Here is a 16,380-nt window from a genome sequence, read left to right as displayed (position 1 = left end):
AATCTTCTAAAAATTTCTTTATCATCCTCAGAAAGTTTCTTATAATTGACTTTCTAAGGAAATAGATCTCCTACAAAAAGAAAAACAACATAGTATGAAAATCAGTTCAAATACACCCAAGCATCAATTTAAATACACCCAAGCATCATTTAATATACACCTATATTTTTTAGCGAGTTACCTGATGCGTTGATGCCAAGCGCATCACCTATTGTTTTTAGTGTTATTTTAAAAGAATCGTATCCGATTTCCAGTCTGTTCTCCCCTAATTTGAAGTTGTTAGCCAACTCCCTTAATAGTTGGTGATGCACCCTTAGTGGCGGGATGTGCATCAAGCCACCGAATCCCAAATCCCTCACAATCATTTTTTCTCCTCACTCATATTTTTGAATTTCTTATTTAACAGATGTGTTGCACACTTAAGGTCTTTGGTTTGCTGTAAACAAAAATAAAATTATAGTCAGATATATTTGTATTATATAAAACTGATTTCATCTAAGACAAATATTTGTTCTTACATTTTTTCTGGCTTGGTTTCTCGCTGCCATTTTTTCTGAAATGAAAAATACACCCATAGACATCAGTAAGATACACCCATAGATATGAGTCAGATACACCCATATATATCATTCAGATATCACTCAAACATGCAATAATTTACAAGGTCAAGCAAATATAAGAACAGTTGCAACTGCTGACTATTATAATATAATGGTTCAGAAATATACACCCAACAATTTATGCCATATACACCTAACAAATTACTCCATATACACCCACTAAACTACCGAATATACCCCCAAAAATCAGTTACCAGTAGAACTAGAACAACAAGAACAGTGATAGCTAGAACAACAAAAACAGTGTAACATAGAACCAAGAATAACCTAGAACAAGTAGAACATTATAAACTGTAAAATGAGACGTAGAACAAGAAGAACAGTAAAACGTACAATAACGTAGAAGAACAGTAAAACCTAGTTCTTCTATTTCGAAATGTGAAAAATATACAGGATGACTAAAATAGTAACGTAACATACCTTCAGTATTATAACTTCGTTTTTTCTGGAGATTCTCGATCGAGAGTTCTATGTTGTGTTGATGGAATTTTCGAATCTTAGCGACGATTGATATCTCTGCCGTTTGCAGTGTTGCTCGAAAATAGAACGGTTGTGTTTTCTTCGAATTGCTTGGGGAAGTGGAAGAGTGCACCATTAAGGAGTGGTTTTCGCGAAGCGCGAGTGTTGAGTGGAGCGCGTGAATGTTACGCTCCATTCAATGTAATTCAGTGCGCGTGTGGAATGTTTGTGGGCTGGGGGCTTGTATCACTTGTAAGGCCTTATTGCTTGTATGTGTAGCAGGCCCGTTATTATTATGTCTTTGTTATATAATATTTTTTGGAATAAACTCAATCACACTCTTTGAAGTTACAAGTAACAAAGCTCTAGAAGGTTTACTGTGCGAGTTAGAAAGCATAGATATAACACTACAAACTAAAATACAACTGATATATATAACTGTAGTTCACACAGCATAACTAATAAGATACATTCTTAAATTCCTGAATGCCAACTAAGCCAACTAATAAATTCCAAACAATCCTAACAACCTAGTTGACTCTGTTTCCTAACACCCCCTCACACTAAGGTATGGATTATTACATATCCTCAGTTTGACTTTGTATTTATTAGAGGATAGGAGATAAAGCTTTACTTGAGATATCTGCAATTTGATTAATAGAGAGGATGTGAACAACATAGAGAGCCTTCTGATTGACAAGATCTCGAAAAAAATGAAGGTCCAATTCGAGATGCTTGTAAGGTGTGTGAAGAACGGAATTAGCTGCCAATAAACACATACTCTGATTATCACAGTAGATTGTCGGAGCTACACATTCCGAGATTTGTAATTCGCCAAGTAATTGTTGAAGTGCCATGGTTTCTGTTTGTGTAATTGCCATAGCTCTATATTCTGCCTCAGTCGAGCTCCTACTTATTTTAGTTTGTTTATTACTTTTCCATAAAACAAGATTATTGCCTAAGTAAATACAAAACCTAGAAATGAACTTGCAATCATCAAGATCACCACTCCAATCTGCATCTGCAAAGACAAAAATTAGTACACTTAGTAAATAAAAGACCTTAAGTAGTTGTACCTTTCATATATTGAAGAATTCTCTTTACACACTTTCAATAGTGTAAGGTTAGTTAATGCATAAACTGAAATACACCATTTACAGCAAATGATAAGTCAGGACGAGTTAGACTGAGGTGTTAGAAGGCTCCCACAATAGACCTATATTGCTTCGGGTCATGGAAAAATTTAGAATTTACTGTAGAGAGCTTAGCACTAGACATCATGGGAGTTGAGATTGGATGAGAACTTTTCATGCTTGCACGCTTTAACAAATCATTAGCATATGTTGATTGAGAAACTAGAAATTCTCCTTGTGTTAAGTATGTGGCTTCAAGGCCAAGGAAGTACTGAAGTTACCAAGGTCCTCTAAAGAAAAAATAGTATTTAATTGTTGAATTAAGTTATTAATTTTTGTGGCATCATTACCAGTGACAGTAATGTCATCTACATAAACTAAGAGATATATAACAGATTTATGGGTTGTTCTTACAAAATGAGAAATATTAGATTTGGTATTATGAAAGCCAAAGTTGAATAATGTTTGTTGCTGTTAATGTCTTAAACCATACTCTAGGAGGTTGTTTAAGACCATAGATAGCTTTGTTCAACTTACAAAACCAGATTTGTGTTGTTGTGAATATATCCTTGTGGTTGGACCATGTAGATATCTTCTTCAAGCTTACCATTTAAGAAAGCATTATCGAAATCAAACTGCCTTAGAGGCCAATTTAAAGATACTGCTGTGGTAAGAATGACACGAACTATTGTTGGTTGAACCATGGAACTATAAATTTGTTCATAGCCCACACCTTCAACCTGATGGAAACCTCTTCCAACCAATCGAGCTTTGTAGTGCAAAATCTCTCCTTGAGAATTTTTCTTAATGGCAAAACCCCATCTACTTCCAATATTCTTGCATTTTGTGGTGGTTCAACTAACTTTCATGTATTACACATTAATAATGCCTTGTATTCGTTGTCCATGGCCTCTTTCCAGTGAGAGCATGTCAATGGTTGATCAACATTCTTAGGTATATTGTGAGTTTGTGACCAAGGTCTAGAGTTTGTGATACAAGAGCTTTAGGCCTTGAATTTCTAGATTTGGCTCGTGTGATCATTGGAAGTTGATTCTAAGTTGATAATGGGGGTAAACAAATCTCAATCCTAGTAGTAGGAATTGTTGGGGAAGGTGGAGAATTTCTTGGAGAAGTTTGAGGCATATGTCTCGAGTTAGTAAAAGATAAGGGACAAGAAGTAGTAGAGATGGTTGATGTGTCCTGTGTAGGTAGAGAAACTAGACAAGTGTTTGATGCAGGATTTGAAATTAGTGATTGTGGAGGTGGTAGTGAAATAGTTAAAATTTGAAAAATTGAAGATTCACAAGGTGAAACAGTAGCAGAAGAATGAATATCAGTAGCAGAAAATAGGGAAGGATAGGAAAAGATTTGTTCATAAAAAATAACATGTCTTGCCAAATAATTCTACCACTCTTAGCCATGCATTTGTATTCCTTGTTATTAGAGTCATAGCCAAAAAATAAACATTACTCAGGTTTATAATCGAACTTAACCTTGTTGTATGGCCTCAAAAATGGATAGCAAGCACATCCAAAGACCTTAAAGAATTGATAATCATGTGTCTGATTAAAAAGGATCTCAAAGAGACTTTTGTGTTGAAAAACTTGGGTTGATAACCTATTTATAATATAAACAGCGCTTAGGAAGGCATCTCCCAAAACATCATTGGCAAGGAAGCTGTTGCTAAAAGAGAAAGACCCATCTCAGTAATGTTACGATGCTTTCTCTCAACACTTCCTTATTGATAATGGGTGTATGAACATGATTGTCTATGGAATATGCCCTCTGATTCAAGGAATGCAGTAAAGGCTTTGGATAAATATTCCATTCCCTTATTAGTTTAAATAGACTCTAATTTGAAACTTGTTTGCTTCTCCATAAACAATTTGTAACTCTAAAATGCATGAAGAGTTTGAGATTTATTAGTCAAAAGAAAGATACATGAGTATTTGGAGTAAGCATCTACAAAACATAAGTAATATCTATAACCACTTCTTGAATTTATTGGAGCAGAGCTCCAAATATCCATGAACACAAGTTCTAATGGATGAGAGTATACAATTTCATTTTTACCAAAGTGCAATCGATGTAATTTAGCTAAGGAACAAATTTTACAGAGTTGCTTGAGGTCAGAATCATGCTTAGAGGAAGAATAAGAAATAGCATTTTAATTAAGAGTAGTAATAACAGTTTTAATTGCACAACGGCCAAGCCTTTTATGCCACAAACTTAATTTGGCATTTTTATTGATAAGCAGTAGGTATATAAGAAGAAGTACAGGCTAGTGTTTTTTTACTAAAACCAGAATCAGGTTTAGACAAAGAATTAGAAAAAGTATGATTCAAGCCATTGTACAAAGAAATAGAATTAGCAGTAGCAGTTCTGGAAACTCTAAAATTGTCAAAGGCATAGATACCATGTCTAGCCTCACTTTGAAGGAGAAGCTCCCTGGATTGCTGATCACGAATAGCAACAAAGTCAGACCAAAATTCAAAAAATACATGATTATCGGCCACAAATTTTGAAACACTTAAAATGTTTTGAGTAATTTGAGGAACATGAAGTACTTTGTTCAATTTAAAGGTAATTTATGCATTATTATCATAAAGAATTGATGATTCTGAGTTAACAATTGGGATATCAGTACCACTTTCTACAAAAAGTTGATCAGATTCAGAATTGGTTGAGGCTGAAGTTAAAAGATTTGCTGCATCATGAGTAATGTGGTGACTAGCACCCGAATCAGGGAACCATCATGCTTCACTGGTGGAAGAGGGAGTAGAAAGGTATGCTTTTGGTTGCTAAAAGCTTGCTGGTGGAGGAGGATGTTAAAAATTTCCAAAATGTATCTATGTTTGTGATGTAGAGTTCATCAAATTAGGTTGAAAGGAAGGATCAAAATGATAGTAACATTACCATATAACATGGCCAGGTTTACTACACAGTTGGCAAATGATTTTGTTGTTTCCATAGCCAAAACGGCACCACCTCTTGTGTTTCTACCACCACGTCCACGTCTAAAGCCTCCTCCAAGCTCAAAGCATCCAGGAGATTGTGCAAGATGTGCAACTGGCATACTTGTATCAGGTCTTTTAAATCTATTCAACATATCATCAAAAGATATGAGAAAAGACTCAGCTTCAATGACTTTAATAGAGCCCATCTTGGACATTATAGATCCTATGTAGACAGTATATTCTTCATAAAGACCATCTATGATGGCTTGTATATGATCATCCTCTCTAACTTCATATCCCAATGCAAAAAGAGAATCAACATATGTTCGAATTGTGGAAAGATATTCTTTAACAATACCAATTTTCTTGCAAGATTTTATTTGAGACTTCAAGCTTTGAATTTTTTATATTGATACTGCCTGAAAGTATCTTCAATAATATTCCACACTTCATGAAATGTGTGATAATGGAGTACCTTATTTTTGAAGGTGGTAGCCATAGATGTCATAATCCACATAGAGAGAGTAAGATCCTGTAAACGCCATGTCTTGAAGGATTCTGATTCTTTTCCAACTTTCCTATCTTCATCAATTGTATAAATGAGTGAAAATTTTGTTGCATCTAAATGATCTTCCATCCCTAGGTTCTGAATTGTGAGCAATGCTTGATAATTCCATTGGAATAATTCTCTTCATTCAACTTATTTGCAGTGGGTGAGAATGACCTCTTGTTTGATAGATCAGATAGAAAATTTTCCATGGTGATGGATGAGCAAAAGAACGACTCTTGATACCATAACAGAACCCTAGAAGATTTACTGTCCGAGTTAGAAAGCAGAGAAGATTTAAGAGAGAATTTGAGAAATGAATGGCAAAATAGAATTGTATATTATTACTATCAACTTTTAGATAGCACTACAAACTAAGGTACAACTATATATATATATATAGCCAGCAAGATGCATTCTTAAATTCTTGAATGCCAACAAACTTAACTAATAGATTCTAAACAATCCTAACAGCTTAACTGACTCTGTCCCTTAACAAGAAGATAGATATTGCAGTTTATTTTAATTCTTTATGAACAATTTATGATTTTAGTTTGCAACTTATAAAGGAGTTATAAGTTATAACTTCTATCTAGAATAGAAATTTTGAAAAGTATAGAATAAAATTACAGTGAGTTCTCACCTTTTGTTGCTTTGCTCTCAATCTAAGTCATCATTAGTGCTAATGAATACCACAGCTACTATTAATCATTGAGTTAATATTCAAAATGACCCTTGAAATTAGATTTTTTACATAATTTGGCCTCTTAAAAATTTTTGGTTAACTCAAGTTGTACTCTGAAACTTTGAGGCGTAACTCAAGTTAACTCTTCTGCCCATTTTCGTCACCAAAAAGATGATGTGGCACATTTAACAATTAACAGTACCTTCTATCGATCTCACTCTCCTCTTCTCTTTCTCTTCAACCCAACACTAACACCACTGTCTTCCTTATACGAGTTTTGTGGGACAAATTGAAAACTGTCATATGCTAATTGGTTCAATTACAAGAGCAACAACTAAGATAATAAAAGAAGGTTTTGCAAACATGGCTAAATCATTTGTTCAGAAAATGCATCAAGAATTGGGTAAGACAAATGATTAACAATTATGGAAAAACAAACGTCTTACTATTTACAAGATATATTGAAGACACTCGTTAGTCAAGATGAATCAAACAGACATCACTTTCTTAGTATTTATTTATGTTTATTTTATTTTAGTTTGTTTTGTTTGTTTTAAGCCCAGTTATGATTTGACCCATTTTTATTTTAGTGAACTTATGAGTTAGGATTTTAAACTTAAGAGGTATAAAAATCCTCTAAAACCTGGTAGCTACTTTTTTCTTAATTTTTATGAATAAAAATTTCTTTGAGTTTCTTTGAGAAACTTGGGTGTGAACAGGTGAAGTAGAGTGATTTCCTTAACTGTTGCATTAGAAGATCAAATTGAAGTAGAGGAGTCTCTTTCTTTAATTTTTTAGCTTATTTTGGGTTCTGTTCTGTATCATTTGGTATCAGATTTTAGGAATTAGATTAATCCTTATTAATCTATATTTGTTCTTCTTTATCCTAATTTAAAAACAAAAACAAAAAACAAAAAAATATGCGTCACTTCCTACGTCGTCCATTGTTCATCTTCATGTCTTCCTTCGTCTCTTTTGTTCCTTTTTGTTGTTGTTTCTTTTATTGTTTATTGTTTCAACTCCGCTAGGTATACAACAGAGATTGTGAACAACGTAAACAATGGGCTGTACTTCCGGCCTACAAAAGATGAAAAAAACAGTCCATCACAAATTACCCTCCAAAAAATCCTACTTTCACCTTTTACACTTTAACTATCCACCTTCTAACCTTTTTATCACCACATACCCCCTCCCCAAACTATCATTTTCTATCGACCCTGCCTTACCAGCTAGCCTCAATGCCACGGAGCTTCTTCTCCATCAAGCCGTCAATTTAGAATAAAAATAACTATCCACATATCTAGTAAAATGAACATTCAGCAAATTTTATTGGATCTATTTAAATCCAATCCAAATTAAATGACCATCTACTTTAGAAAGAAAATAATCATCCACATACCTAGTAAAATGAACATCCACATCTGAAGAAGAGGAAGAAGAGGAGGAGGAGGAGAACCACAATGACGGAGGGAAGATGGCGACGAGACAGCGCGAGACAATCGCAATGGCGCATGCGGAACGCGCTATGACATCACTCGCACGGCAGCAGCCAGTAGCGGCACTGCAACAACTCCCGGTGTGACACCATAGCAACGCCGTCAGGGAAGAGTGGTGCAAAAACAGTAAGACAACAACTGCGACGGCGGTGCTCCTATACACGTGAATGGGACAGATGGAGGCAACACGGAAAGATGACGGAAACAAACGGGTGTGGGGTGAGACGGAGATACAATGGTGTTCTGCTGCGTCTGAATGGGGTGAGGGGGAACGGCGGCGTCTAAACGGCTGTCTCTAGCGACGACGCCAAGTTGTGGTGGTAGACCAGAAATGCAAGGTGTATGATAAGCGACGGACATGGGACAATGGAATAACCATATGAGTGGCAATGAAGTTACGTGAATCCTGATTTTTAAAATTTCAAAAATTAATATTAATTAATTAATTAAGAATCTGAATAAATTTACTTTTTTTTTTAATTTGTTGTTCGCGTTGTTTATTATATACATTGTTCTACTATACTTCCTCTTATTGTTTCCTTACTATTCATGGTTTCTTTTTATTTTCCCATAGCATTAGGTTGTTTCCTTACTGTCCGTGGTTTTTTTGTTTTCCCATAGCATTAGGTTTCTTTTTTTTCCATAGCATTTCACTCCCTCCACCACCTGTAGCTGAGCAAAACGCTCCAAATGAGCTTATGATAAACAGACAGATGGCTTTCTATCAACATAACACACACAAAACTCACAACAGATTATAGACTTCTAAATTGTAAAAAGTAAATGTTGTTATTTATTTTTTGTACCTAAAATTATTGCTGAATGTTGGATGAAGTTGCTGCTGAAATTATGCAAGAAAATGATACAAAGCCACCAAAACTGAAAGTTGTTAAGGGAAGTGATACGAGTTCTGTGGAACAAACTGAGAACTATCATATGCCAGTTGGTCCAATTACAAGAGCAACAACTAAGAGAATAAAAGAAAGTTTTGCAAACATGACTAAATCATTTGTTTAGGAGATGCATCAAAAATTGGACAAGACAATGGTTAACGATTATGGAAAGCCAAACGTCTTACTATTTACAAGTTACATTGAAGACTCTCGTTAGTCAAGTTGAATCAAATAGGCATCACTTTCTTAGTATTTATTTTATGATTTATTTTATGTTTGTTTTATTTTATTTGTTTTAGGCCCATTTATGATTTGACTCATTTTTATTTTAGTGAAGTTATGAGTTACAGTTTTAAACTTAACATGTATAAAAAATCTCTCTAAAATCTGGTAGCCACTTTTTTTTTTGGATGAATAAATTTTTTTTTTGAGTTTCTTTGAGAAATTTGGGTGTGAATAGGTGAGGTATAGTAATTCCCTTAACTATTGTATCAGGAAATCAAATTGAGATAGAAGAGTCCATTTTTTTTTTAATTTTTCAGTTTATTTTGGGTTCTGTTCCGTATTATTTGGTATCAAATTTCAGATATTAGATTAACTTTATTAATCTATAATTGTTCTTCTTTATCCTAATTAAAAAATAAACTCTTATTCATTAAATTTCTGCCGTTGTTATTTGCATCTTTGTGATCTTGAATATTAAAAAAAACTCGCGTCATTTTCTGCGTCGTCCATTGTTCATCTTCGTCTCTTTTTATTCCTTTTTGTCATTGTCTCTTTTTATTGTTTATTATTTCTTTATTGTTTGTGATTTTCGTATTGTTTCTCTCATAACATTAGGTTTTCTTATTATGTTCCTCATAGCATTAGGTTTATTTTGAAAAAAATAAAAATAAAAAAACAATAATTCAGTAACAAAAAAAAACAACAAGACAAAAAAAAAAGCATTCATTGCACAAAAAAAAGGATTTATGTTATCATAAAAAAATTTAAAAAATTACAAAAAAAACCTTAAAAAAATCTTTAGATAATTTATTATTTTTATTTTTACCTTTTTGTATTTGGTGTCTTTTGTCTTTTATTTCAGTCATTTTTTTCTCTTATCATTGCATGGGATTTCTCTACTTTTCTTATTTTGTTTGATTTCTAAAGTACAACAGTCAAAGAGATTCAAGAGTGGTAAAAGACAAGAGTGATGAGTTCAATAGAGGGTAAATACTAATTTTGAGAGTACACACGAGTGTCATCTTTGAGTAAAACATGTGAGAGAGTAATTGTGATTTGTGAGGTCCTTTTCTATAACATTTTTGTTACAGGTTCATTATTATGGCAGCTCATTCAGAAGATACTTTAGTTGACATAAAGTTGATGCAAAGGGTCATTCAACACTTAACTAATCACTCGAATGAATTGGAAGCATGGAGGCAGGAGGTGACACATACATTGTCTATGACTACTAAATAAAGAATTTTTCAGAATCGGCATCAGAATCATCTACCTTCTGATGATGACTCTGATGGGGCTCCAACACCTTAATACAAAAGCCAAAGTAGCAATATCAATGCCATCAAGATACAAATATCTCTATTCAAAGGGATAAATAATCCTGAAGTTTATTTAGAGTGAGAACATAAGGTGGAATGAATTTTTACTTGTCATAATTACTTTGAGGCAAAGAAGGTTTGTTTGGCAGCAGTTGCATTCTTTGACTATGTCTTGCTTTGGTGGGATGAACTAGTGAAGATAAGACGGTGAAATGACGATTACCCTATAGAGACTTGGGATCTTATGAAGCGCCTCATGAAAAAGATATTTGTGCCTTCGTACTACTACAGGGAAGTGCATCAGAAGTTACATTGACTGACTCAAGACTCCAAGTCCGTTGAAGACTACCAAAAGAAAATGGAAATACTTATGATCACTGCCAATATAGAAGAGGACACTAAGGTTACTATAGCACGATTTGTAGGTGGTTTGAATAGAGCGATTGTTGATGTGGTGGAGTTACATCATTATGTGGAGATGGAGGATTTAGTCAGTATGACAATAAAGGTGGAGAGGCAACAACAAAAAAAAGCACCAAGGAGATTGTCTCATGCTAATCTAAATTGGGATTGTCGTAGTGCTGACACAACAAAGACTAAAGGTACTGAACTCAAGGAGTTGTTTGATGTTACAAAGAAGAAAGGTAATTCTAACTCTTCTTCTACTACTTCTAGGCACAGAGATATTAAATGTTTCAAGTGTCATGATATGGGTCATTATGCTATTGATTGTCCAAACAGGAGAATAATGGTTATTAGAGGGGATGATATTGTGTCTGATTCTGATCATGGTGATGATTCTGATCACAATAGTATGTGCCCTTTGGAGGATTGTTTTGATGGTGATATTGAGTATACAGTCTATGGTGAATCTCTTGTTGTTAGATGTGCTTTGAATTTGTAGGTGAAAGAAGATAGTTTAGAACAACGCCAAAATCTTTTCACACTAGATGCTTAGTGGGTGAAAAAGTGTGTAGTCTGATTATTGATAGCGGGAGTTAGACTAATGTGGCTAGTACACTTATGGTGGAGAAATTGAGTTTGACATGTGTTCAATATCCTAAACCATATATGTTACAGTGGTTGAATGATAGTGGTGAGATCAAAGTTGACAAGCAGGTGATAATTGCATTCTTTGTTGAAAAGTATGTTGAAGAGACATTGTGTGATGTGGTGCCAATGTAAGCTTGTCATTTATTATTATTATTGGGGAGACCTTGGCAGTTCAACCGTCGAGCATTCCATAATGGTTACACGAATCGGTTCTCCTTTGATTTTAATGGTTATAAGATCACTTTTGCTTCATTATCACCTAAGGAGGTTTACCTTGACCAGTTGAAGTTTCAACAGGATATCAAGAGAAAAATGGGATGTGAAATCACAGAAAAATCTTAGAGAAAAGAGGCTATGAGAGAAAAGAATATAGCAAAAGGCCCAAAGGTGAGTGAAAAGAAAGAAAATAGTACATGTCATGAGCATAGTGCAAATACAAAGAAAAATGCGAAAATTGAGAGCAAATTGTGTTTCTTTGCAAAAGAGATATTTAAAGAGTGTTTTAATAGGCAAGAAAGTTTTTATTATGGTTTGATTTAGTGATACTTTATTCTCTCACATTAAACTTAACCCAAATTTATCAAATAGTTTTGTCTTTTTATTGTAGGAATTTGTAGATGTCTTTTCTACTGACGTGACACGTGGATTGCCTCCATTACGAGAGATTGAGCACCAAATTGATTTTGTTTCTGATGCTATCATTCTTAATAGACCAGCCTATGGGAGTAACTCTGAGGAGACAAAGGAGCTTCAAAAGGCAAGTGAAAGAGTTATTAGCCAAAGGTCACATCAGGAAGAGTATGAGCCCATGTGCTATACCAGTTTTGTTGGTTCTAAAGAAGGATGGTACTTGACGGATGTGTGTGGATTGTCGTGCAGTCAATAAGATTACGGTAAAGTATTGTTATCCTATCCCTAGGTTAGATGACATGCTTAATGAGTTATATGGTGCATGCATATTCACTAAAATTGATTTGAAAAGTGGGTATCACTAAATTAGAATGAAACCAGGGGATGAATGGAAGACTGCATTTAAAACAAAACATGGGTAATATGAGTGGTTAGTAATACCTTTTGGGCTAACTAATGCACCTAGTACTTTTATACGTCTAATGAACCATGTTTTGCGAGAATTTTTGGTATTTAAAACAAAACATGGGTTATATGAGTGGTTAGTAATGCCTTTTGGGCTAACTAATGCACCTAGTACTTTTATGCGTCTAATGAACCATATTTTGCGAGAATTTTTAGGTAAATTTGTTGTTGTTTATTTCGATGACATTCTTATTTATAGCACTTGTTTGGATGACCACTTGTCACATGTTTAAGCTATTTTGGAAGTGTTTTGAAAAAAATTATATGCCAGTCTTAAAAATACACATTTTGTATTGATCGAGTTGTATTTCTTGTTTTTGTTGTGAGTGCGAGTGGAATTGAGGCTGATGAGAAAAATGTGAAGGCTATTCGTGAATGGCCAACGCCAAGAAACTTCTGAGGTAAGAATTTTTTATGGGTTAGCTGGGTTTTATAAGAGATTTGTGAAAAATTTTTCTACCATTGTTGTGCCTCTCACAGAAGTTATCAAAAAAGATGTTGGGTTTAAATGGGAAAGGAACAAGAAATTGTATTTTATACCCTAAAATATTTTTTGTGTTCTTCCCCTATTCTTGTTTTACCTAGCTAACTTTGATAAAACCTTTGAGATCGAATGTGATACTTCTGAAATTAGCATATGTGCTGTTTTGATGCAAAAAAAAAAAATGAGTCATTGCCTTCTTCGGTGAAAAATTGAATTTAGCTCGGTGCAAATATTCAACTTATGACAAAGAATTATATGCTTTGGTTGGAGTTTTGGAGGTTTGACAACACTACCTCTTACCTAAGGAGTTTGTGATTCACACGGATCATGAATCTTTGAAGCACTTAAAGGGACAAAGTAAATTTGATAAAAGACATGCTAAATGGATGGAATTCATTGAGACATTTTCATATGTGATTGCCTTTAAACAAGGTAAAGAGAATGTAGTTGCTGATGCTTTATCTCGGAGGTATGCTTTGATTACTACACTTACTTCTAAATTGTTAGAATTTGAGTTTTTAAAGGAGTTGTATGTAAATTATTCTGACTTTTCTCCTATTTATGCCTCTTGTGAACTTGGTGCATTTAATAAATTTTATATACATAAAGGTTTTCTGTTTCGTGGTAATAGAATTTGTGTGTTTGCTTGTTCTATAAGGGATTTACTATTCAAAGAAAATTCAAGTTAGACTCTAGGGGTGATTCGAGAACGAATCTTTTTTCAGGAGGGAGGGAACGATACGAGCTCTGTGGAAAAAACTGAGAACTGACATATGCTAATTAGTCCAATTATAAGAGCAACAACTAAGAGAATAAAAGAAGATTTTGTAAATATGGCTAAATCATTTGTTCAGTAAATGCATCAAGAATTGGGCAAGACAATGATTAACGATTATGGAAAGTCAAACGTCTTACTATTTACAAGATGCATTAAAGACTCTCACTTTCTTAGTATTTATTTTATGTTTATTTTATTTTAGTTTGTTTTGTTTATTTTAGGCCTAGTTATGATTTGGCGCATTTTATTTTAGTGAACTTATGAGTTAGGGTTTTAAACTTAAAAGAGGTATAAAAGACTTCTAGAACCTGGTAGCCAATTTTTTCCTTAATTTTTATGAATAAAATTTTTCTTGAGAAATTTAGGTGTGAACAGGTGATGTAAAATGGTTCCCTTAAGTGTTGCATAAGGAATCAAATTGAAATAGAAGAGTCCATTTCTTTGATTTTCCAACTTATTTTGGGTTCTGTTCCGTATTACTTCCTTATTTCTTCTCTCTTCAATGGTGGGTTATAGAGAGCTGACGACAACTACAATTGCCTCTTCAAGGTTGTCCTAATCGACGATTCCAGTGTTGGAAAATCCAACCTCCTCTCATGGTTCACTAAGAACGAGTTCAACCTTGAGTCCAAGTTCACCATTAGCGTCGAATTTACTAGTCACACCTTGAACGTTGATTCCAAAATTATCAAGGCCTAGATTTGGGACACCATCGGTCAAGAAAGGTTCCTCCATTCTCTTCTTCTTCTTTCTCACTTTGGCTTTTCTTTTTTTTTTGTTTGATATGTTTTTTCTTTTTGTTTGAGTTCATTGAAAAGAGTTGAAGTGAAGATTAGATTCGATCTAAATTGAAATAATTTGATTTTTTTTAAAAATGGATATGAGGTATGTTCAGTAGTACCTTATTTTTTTATTTTTATGTCATTATTAAATTATTTATTATTATGAGCTGATTTCACATTTAAAATCAAGTGAAGATTGTTTACGATTAGGCACTGCAGGTGAAGATTCTGTCGCACTCAACTATGTCGATGTTTTTAAGCCAATGCAGGTGAAATTCGGTGATGGAATCGCTGAGTGAGAAAATTTTGATTTTAGGGTAGCCGATAGCGACGGAGCAATTTTTTAACTACAAGCTTTTAGAGAAAGAGATTGGGATTTGAGTTGAGGTTGTGAGAGGGAAGAAGTGTGAGGTTAAGTGGGAGGATTTGGTGGCAAAGATTTAATTAGTTATGGATGATCGGTTATAGGGGATTGTGGGTTTTGGGATGGGTTAGAGTGGATTTGGAATTTCCAATGGAGGAGAGAGCTTTTTCAGTGGGAGTTGGACCTTCTGGATCAGTTACATGAGGCTTTGCGACCTGTGAAGCTCCTAAATAACAGAGAGGATAGAGTGGTGTGGAAATATGATAGGCAAGGAGTTTTTTCGACTAACTCATTTGTGAAAGTTTTGCAGATGGAATTACTACCGGAGGATATATCCAGCTACAACTTCACTAAGACCATCTGGAAAGGTGTAGTGCCCCAAGAGTGGAGCTTTTTTACATGGTTTTCCTTGGTAGGGAGGGTGAATACTAAGGATAGGCTAAGTCGGTTCGGGATTATTAGGCAAGAAGATACTGGGTGCGTTCTATGCAATAATGATGTGGAAATGGTCCATCACTTGTTTCTGGGCTGTGAGTTTTCTTAGCAGGTGTGGTGTGCGTGGATAGCTGCGTTTGGCCGACAATGGTCTTTTCCGGGATCAATGAAGGATCATTTTCTGAGCTGGACAGAAGAACCGCGTAAAAAAGAGGATCGTAAACAGTGGTTGAGGTGCTTCTGTGCAATAGTTTGGAACCTTTGGCTAGAAAGGAATAGAAGGCTTTTTTCAGAATCAAAGCAAAGGCGTACAAGAAATTATCAACATGACCTCGCTTAGCTGTAACGAGTGGAAAGGTGTGGATCCCTTTTGTTGTTGATGGCGATGCCGGTGATGACTTGGGGATTGTCTTGTGTTTTTGATTGTTTTATTTCTTTGTTTTGTTTTAATTCTGTTTGCTCCACTGTATATAGTGTGTTGAGCTCCCTTGTTTCAAAAAAAAAAAAAAAAGAAAGCTCCTAAGACTAGGGATTTGATTAGGGGATGCAAAGAAAGATGATGGTCAGCTACTGCAATCTCCATCAAGCACAACACTCTCTGCATAAACTTCAATCATTGATATCGCTCCTTTGTCAACTAAAATTGTGACGTCATTTATTCCGTGATAAAAATGACAGAAAGATCAATTTGAGTCATATCTCAAAATTTTAAAATGTAATTTAGATCAATTGAAAATTTGGGAAGTCAAATTAAATCAAAGATCTAATTTTAAAAATCATTTTAAGTATAAATTCGTTAATCATTATACATGTTTATAAATAATTATAAAACTTCTACTCTTCACAATTTCAATATTAGTTTTAACTTATTTTTTTTAATCGTATGTTTTTAATCTGCTAATACTGTAAATTATTTTTCATAATTATTCAACTGCATTTGTTTTTGAATAATTATTCTAGCAATTTGTTGTTAAACAAAATGATCTTTAACTAACATGAGTGCATAAAGTTTAATTTTTTATTAATTAATTATATTATATGTACATAAAAAATAT

The 16,380-nt window shown here is 34.1% G+C and overlaps 1 pseudogene; it reads left to right on the top strand.

The window, feature by feature from the left end:
• On the top strand, positions 10,693 to 14,443 carry LOC110271416 (annotated as a pseudogene).

The sequence above is a fragment of the Arachis ipaensis genome, chromosome B04 (genome assembly GCF_000816755.2).
Source record: "Arachis ipaensis cultivar K30076 chromosome B04, Araip1.1, whole genome shotgun sequence".
NCBI lineage: Eukaryota > Viridiplantae > Streptophyta > Magnoliopsida > Fabales > Fabaceae > Arachis > Arachis ipaensis.
Note: the sequence above shows the minus strand (reverse complement) of the source record. Positions and strands in the feature narration are given on the sequence as shown.